Raw genomic sequence first — 7,572 nt, 5'->3', positions numbered from 1 at the left:
GAATACTTCTTATGGCATACCCAAACAATCAGCAAGCCCTGGGATCTGCAGGAACTCCAAGATGACAGGACATTGGAAGGAGAGATGCAAAAGAGTGCAGGAGAATCAGAGAAATATGTCCAGGAACAGAGACCCCAGTGAGGCCATATCCAGAGTCTGTACAACTGGGCTCTACATCTTTTAATCTTGAAGTACCAACTCTGCTTAATTGAGTCTCAGAGGATATGTTTGCAAATACAGCACTAGACACGTATGTGATCACATTGGAAAAAATCTTTAAACCAAAAGCAAAGCCTATCTAACAAGCTCAAGCAGCAATGAAAATTGCATCATATTAGAACTCATTAAAAAAAAAAAAACTATAGTGCAGAAAACTCAACTTATAAAATGCAAATTAAGGCAAGATTATTTGCCGTGCAAAAGGATTTGCTTCAGGGTACATTTAAATAACAAGTTCCCTGGTGCTTTTAAAATAGAATTTTAGCTGAAAAAGAAAAGCCCATCAATTCCTACATGAATTTTAAGAAGGAATGATTAGGTAAAATGAAGTATGTCTCCAGACTTTATGACCTAAATTTTATTTTATATGATATAATCAGAAACAGATGTTTCTCCTCCTTTGCCTGCATTGTTTATTTCTCTCTCATGTAACCTAGATTTATAGATTTCTAATTATGAACCACTCTTTTATAACCTTCTGGCTAAAGTCTTTATCAAGACTGAACAATAGAAGCAGCTAATAGGTCAGGAAGAGTAGGGCCTCTGGAGTCAGATCAACCTTTACATTTTGCCTGTATCATTTACTAGCTGTTTGATGTGGGCAAGTTTACTTATTCAACAAGTATTTCTTCAGCTCCTAGTATGCGCCAAACTGAATTCTTGGCACTGGGAACAGTTGTGAAGGGAACAGATGAAGTCTCTGTTCTTCGGGAATGTGTATTCCAGCATGGGGCTGGAGGCAGACAATAAGCAAGTATCACGCTAAGGGCTGTAAAATACGTGGTACTTCTTAGTGACCAGGGATGGAAAATGTCCGTTTCTCTGAGGTGGTCAGAAAAGGCTTCTCTACAAAGGTGATATCTGAGCTGAAAGGTAGGAAGGAGCCATCTTTGAGTTAGGGAAGTATGTGTGCTCTAGGCAGAGAGAACAGTAAGTGCAAAGGTCCTGAGGTGGGACTGGGTTTAGTAAATTTGAGACCCAGAAGAAACCTCACTGTGACTGGAGTATCATGACTGAGAGTCTGGTAGGAGATGGAAGTGGAGACGTGGTTAAGGACCAGAATATCCATGTGGTTAAAGAAGGAAAGGAGTGGGAATTTTATTCTGACTGCAATGGGTTACTGAGGTCTTTGAGTCTTGGTGCCCTCACTTCTGAATGGAGATAATGATGGTACTCACCTTATCCTCTTGTGAAGATTGAGATGACTGACACAGAGAAGAGTCTGGAACGTATTCCAGGACTTTGCTTGCAGGGATCAGCAATTCACTCTGTGAGCTAAAGTTTAATGAAGTAGTCAGTTAGGAGTCAGAGGGTAGGGTTAGTAGAATTCACAGAGCTCATCTGTGGAAAGCAGAGAGACCACAGAGGAAATAGAAGGTCAGTGGACCTCTCTCCATCTCTATGTTTCTTTTTATGTTGCCTCTATTTTCCTGTCTCTCTCTGAACATATCTTAATTTTTCTCCCCATTTTTTATATGTCCTTTCAATTCAAGAGGTTACAATCATTTGATAGACTCAGTTTCTCAGTGTCTCAATTCCAGACACTGTCTCTTTCACCTGAGACAGAGGATTTGACAGACTGACTTTGGTCAGGAGCCAATACCTGGTCCAATCAGGTGGACTTCAGAGCGTAGGGTCCCCGAGAAGAGGTTCTGGATACAGCCAGCATGAATGGCATATTTCTCTACTGTAGAAACAAGTGCATAGGGAAGGGACGGATGCCTGCATGATTTATGTACGCATGAATGGAAGAGGAATAAATGAATGGCAAATGGATGGATGCTTATCAAGCCCAAATTAATCAATTTAGGAGAGATGTGTTGTGGGTTCTTCTTTTAAGTTTAAATCCAAGTTAGTTAACATATAGTGTAATAATGATTTCAGGAATTGAATTTAGTGATTCATCACTTACAAATAACACCCAGGGCTCATCCCAGCAAGTGTCCTCTTTGTTGCCCATTGCCCATTTAGCCCATCCTCCCACCCAACACCCTGCCGGCAACCCTCAGTTTGTTCTCTGTATGTAAGAGTCTCTTATTTTTTGTCTCCTTCTCTGTTTTCATATTTTTGCTTCTCTTCCCTTAATTCGTCTTTTTTTGTTTCTTAAATTCCACATGAGTGAAGTCATATGATATTTGTCTTTCTCTAATTTTGCTTAGCATAATACCCTCTAGTTCCATCCACGTAGTTGCAAATGGCCAGATATCATTCTTTTGGATTGCCAAGTAATACTCCATTGTATATATACACTACATCTTCTTAACCCATTCATCCATCGATGGACATTTGCGCTCTTTCCATAGTTTGGCTATTGTTGATAGAGCTGCTGTAAATATTGGGGTTCATGCATCCCTTCGAAACAGCACACTGTATCCCTTAGATAGATACCTAGTAGTGCAATTGCTGGGTCGTAGGGTAGTTCTATTTTTAATTTTTTGAGGAACCTCCATACTGTTTTCCAGAGTGGCTGTACCAGCTTGCATTGCCACCAGCAGTGCAAAAGACATCCTCTTTCTCCGCATCCTCGCCAACATCTGTTGTTGCCTGAGTTGTAACTGTCAGCCATTCTGACAGGTGGAAGGTGGTATCTCATCGTGGTTTTGATTTGTATTTCCCTGATGATGAGTGATGTTGAGCATTTTTTCATGCGCCGGTTGGCCATCTGGATGTCTTCTTTGGAAAAGTGTCTAGTCATGTCTTTTGTCCATTTCCTCACTGGATTATGTGTTTTTTGGGTGTTGAGTTTGTTAAGTTCTTTATAGATTTTGGATACTAACCCTTCATCTGATATGTCGTTTGCAAGTATCTTCTCCCACTCCGTTGGCTGCCTTTTAGTTTTGCTGATTGTTTCCTTCGCTGTGCAGAAGTTTTTTATCTTGATGAGGTCCCAGTAGTTCATTTTTGCTTTTATTTCCCTTGCTTCCAGAGACACGCCGAGTAAGAAGTTGCTGAGGTCAAAGAGGTTTTTGCCCGTTTTCTCCTCCAGGATTTTGATGGCTTCCTGTCTTACATTGAGGCCTTTCATCCATTTTGAGTTTATTTTTGTGTATGGTATAAGAAAGTGGTCCAGGTTCATTCTTCTGCATGTCGCTGTCCAGTTTTCCCAACACGATGTGCTGAAGAGACTGTCTTTATTCCGTGCATATTCTTTCCTGCTTTGTCAAAGATTAGTTGGCCATACGTTTGTGGGTCCATTTCTGGGTTCTCTATTCTGTTCCATTGATCTGAGTGTCTGTTTTTGTGCCAGTCTCGCACCTTCTTGATGCTTAAAACTTTGTAATACAGCTTGAAATCTGGAATTGTGATGCCTCCAGCTTTGGTTTTCTTTTTCAGGATTGCTTTGGCTATTCGGGGTCTTTCCTGATTCCATACAAGTTTTCGAGTTGTTTGTTCTAGCTCTGTGAAGAATGCTGGTGTTATTTTGATAGGGATTGCATTGAATATGTAGATTGCTTTGGGTAGTAGCTACATTTTAACAATATTTGTTCTTCTTATCCAGGAGCATGGAATGTTTTTCCATTTTTTGTGTGTCTTCAATTTATTTCATAAGCTTTCTATAGTTTTCAGTGTATAGGTTTTTCACCTCTTTAGTTAGGTTTATTCCTAGATATTTTATAGTTTTTAGTATAATAGTAAGTGGGATCGATTCCTTGATTTCTCTTTCCGCTGCTTCATTATTGGTGTATAGAAATGCAACTGATCTCTGTACATTGATTTTATATCCTGTGACCTTGCTGAATTCATGGATCAGTTCTAGCAGATTTTTGTGAAGTCTTCTGGATTTTCCTCATAGATTATCATGTCATCTGTGAAGAGTGAAAATTTGACTTCCTCCTTGCCAATTTTGATGTCTTCTCTTTCTTTATGTTGTCTGATTGCTGAGGCTAAGACTTCCAACACTATGTTGAATAACAGTGGTGAGAGTAGACATACTTGTTGTGTTCCTGACCTTGGGGGAAAGCTTTCAGTTTTTCCCCATTGAGGATGATATTAACTGTGAGTCTTTTGTATATGGCGTTTATGATCTTGAGCTATGATCCTTCTATCCTTACTTTCTTGAAGGCTTTTATCAAGAAAGGATGCTGTATTTTGTCAAATGACTTTTCTACACCTATTGAGAGGATGTGTTGTGAGTTCTTAACTAGAGGCTCATGGATGGGCTTGGGAGGGTCTGAGAACATTTGAAATCATCTTTGAAAAAGTACACATGTGTATACATGTATTTTCTGGGAAAAGGGTACATGGTATTCATCAGAACCCCTAAGAGCTCTGTGACCTAAAATGTTCAAGGACCCCTGCCTCTACATTTTTGGGATCTTGTTCTTACTAAATAAGAAAAGCACCTGACATTATAACATCTTAAAAAAACATCCTTTCAGGGGCGCCTGGGTGGCTCAGTTGGTTGAGTGTCTGACTGTTGATTTTGGGTCAGGTCATGATGTCACAGTTCATGAGTTCGAGCCTCACATCGGGCTCTATGCTGACGGCATGGAGACTGCTTAGGATTCTCTCTCTCTCCCTCTCTATGCCCCCTCCCCCTCTCTTAAAATAAACATTAAACAAACAAACAAATGTTTTCAAATGCATGGAAAAACTATTTGAGCCAGAAACAATCAGGAGGGCTGCTATTCATCCCCCTTCCGCTAAACCACCTCCATCCTATGGACTCACTAAGCCTCACTCGCTCCCTCCATATTCTCTGCTTTTCCCATAAATAAGGTCTGGTTAAAAAGTAGGTAAAAGCAGACAGTTTCTATGTTTTGACTTAAATTGAGAAATGTTGGCTATATCCCACTCTCACTCCATTCCTGGCCATGAGTGTGTTTCCTGGTTTATCTGGCTGCCTAAAATCATGTCATCAGAACCACAAGAGCCTTAAGAAATCAATTTGGTTAGTATGTCTAAGTGGGTGGACTCAATCCCCAAAAGATATCAGAATATTCAAGTGCTTAGAACATTTTAAAAATATTTAATATCATCATATTGTTACATATATAAAAAAGAAATTAATTTTCTAATAAAGGCCATCAAAAGTAAAGCTTGAAAATATTTTTGTTTAGTGGGAATATATGGAAGATAAATTTAGCAGGAGTAGAAACAGATATTATAAGGCCTGAAGTTTATGTAATTTGGAGATCCTCCTTTAAAAAATAATATAAAATAAAAAGAATATAAAATTACAAATAAAGCAATCCCTATCAAATAACACCAGCATTCTTCACAGAGCTAGAACAAACAACTCGAAAACTTGTATGGAATCAGGAAAGACCCCGAATAGCCAAAGCAATCCTGAAAAAGAAAACCAAAGCTGGAGGCATCACAATTCCAGATTTCAAGCTGTATTACAAAGTTTTAAGCATCAAGAAGGTGCGAGACTGGCACAAAAACAGACACTCAGATCAATGGAACAGAATAGAGAACCCAGAAATGGACCCACAAACGTATGGCCAACTAATCTTTGACAAAGCAGGAAAGAATATGCACGGAATAAAGACAGTCTCTTCAGCACATCGTGTTGGGAAAACTGGACAGCGACATGCAGAAGAATGAACCTGGACCACTTTCTTATACCATACACAAAAATAAACTCAAAATGGATGAAAGGCCTCAATGTAAGACAGGAAGCCATCAAAATCCTGGAGGAGAAAACGGGCAAAAACCTCTTTGACCTCAGCAACTTCTTACTCGGCGTGTCTCTGGAAGCAAGGGAAATAAAAGCAAAAATGAACTACTGGGACCTCATCAAGATAAAAAACTTCTGCACAGCGAAGGAAACAATCAGCAAAACTAAAAGGCAGCCAACGGAGTGGGAGAAGATACTTGCAAACGACATATCAGATGAAGGGTTAGTATCCAAAATCTATAAAGAACTTAACAAACTCAACACCCAAAAAACACATAATCCAGTGAGGAAATGGACAAAAGACATGACTAGACACTTTTCCAAAGAAGACATCCAGATGGCCAACCGGCGCATGAAAAAATGCTCAACATCACTCATCATCAGGGAAATACAAATCAAAACCACGATGAGATACCACCTTCCACCTGTCAGAATGGCTGACAGTTACAACTCAGGCAACAACAGATGTTGGCGAGGATGCGGAGAAAGAGGATGTCTTTTGCACTGCTGGTGGCAATGCAAGCTGGTACAGCCACTCTGGAAAACAGTATGGAGGTTCCTCAAAAAATTAAAAATAGAACTACCCTACGACCCAGCAATTGCACTACTAGGTATCTATCTAAGGGATACAGTGTGCTGTTTCGAAGGGATGCATGAACCCCAATATTTACAGCAGCTCTATCAACAATAGCCAAACTATGGAAAGAGCGCAAATGTCCATCGATGGATGAATGGGTTAAGAAGATGTAGTGTATATATACAATGGAGTATTACTTGGCAATCCAAAAGAATGATATCTGGCCATTTGCAACTACGTGGATGGAACTAGAGGGTATTATGCTAAGAGAAATTAGTCAGTCAGAGAAAGACAAATATCATATGACTTCACTCATATGAGGAATTTACAATACGAAGCAGATGAACATAAGGGAAGGGAAGCAAAAAGAATATAAAAACAGGGAGGGGGACAAAACATAAGAGACTCTTAAATATAGAGAACAAATATAGAGGGTTGCTGCAGGGGTTGTGGGAAACAGATGGGCTAAATGGGCATGGGGCATTAAGGAATCTACTCCTGAAATCATTGTTGCAATATATGTTAACTAACTTGGGTGTAAATTAAAAAATAAATAAATTTTAAAAATCACAAATGAAAATTTGGCCTCAAAAGTGAGTATTTATTTAGAATGAGAATAAAAATTTTAAAGTTGACAGATAACATTAATATCAATGGTCCAAAAGGTAACACATATTTATTAACACCTGACTCACCTTTCTATTTTTCCCCGCATCTTTGGCTGCTTTTGGCTTACCTGTTCATATGACAATGATTTAATGACATCATTTTCCATCAAGAGAACAGAATGAATGTACCCCTAACACGGTTGGCTGAAAATTGTTTTTATTGTGTTTTATTTTTATTGATAGCTTAGACAAATTCCTTTCTGTACATCTGTAACTTTCTAGGCAGTTGCTTACCACGTGTGCTTCTTTCCCGATGGCAAGTTCTAGAAGAATGCCAGCCCTTTGTCTACTTCTACGTGTCTCACCTCTCTTTCCCCACCTTCCCACTGTTGTTTTAGGGAAGGTCCCCTATGTAGCAGGTGGTCCCCAATCAGGGAGCTGAAGCGTCTCTTTCAGATGCCTATTTTAGGGGTCACATTAAGGTCTGGATGCTTTTGAGTCCATCAGGAGGAGCTGGCTCTGGGGGCTGGCTGGTCTGCAGTCCC

This window comes from Neofelis nebulosa, chromosome 1 (assembly GCF_028018385.1).
Source record: "Neofelis nebulosa isolate mNeoNeb1 chromosome 1, mNeoNeb1.pri, whole genome shotgun sequence".
Lineage (NCBI taxonomy): Eukaryota > Metazoa > Chordata > Mammalia > Carnivora > Felidae > Neofelis > Neofelis nebulosa.
The sequence above is the reverse complement of the archived record's forward strand: the minus strand, read 5'-3'. Positions refer to the sequence as shown.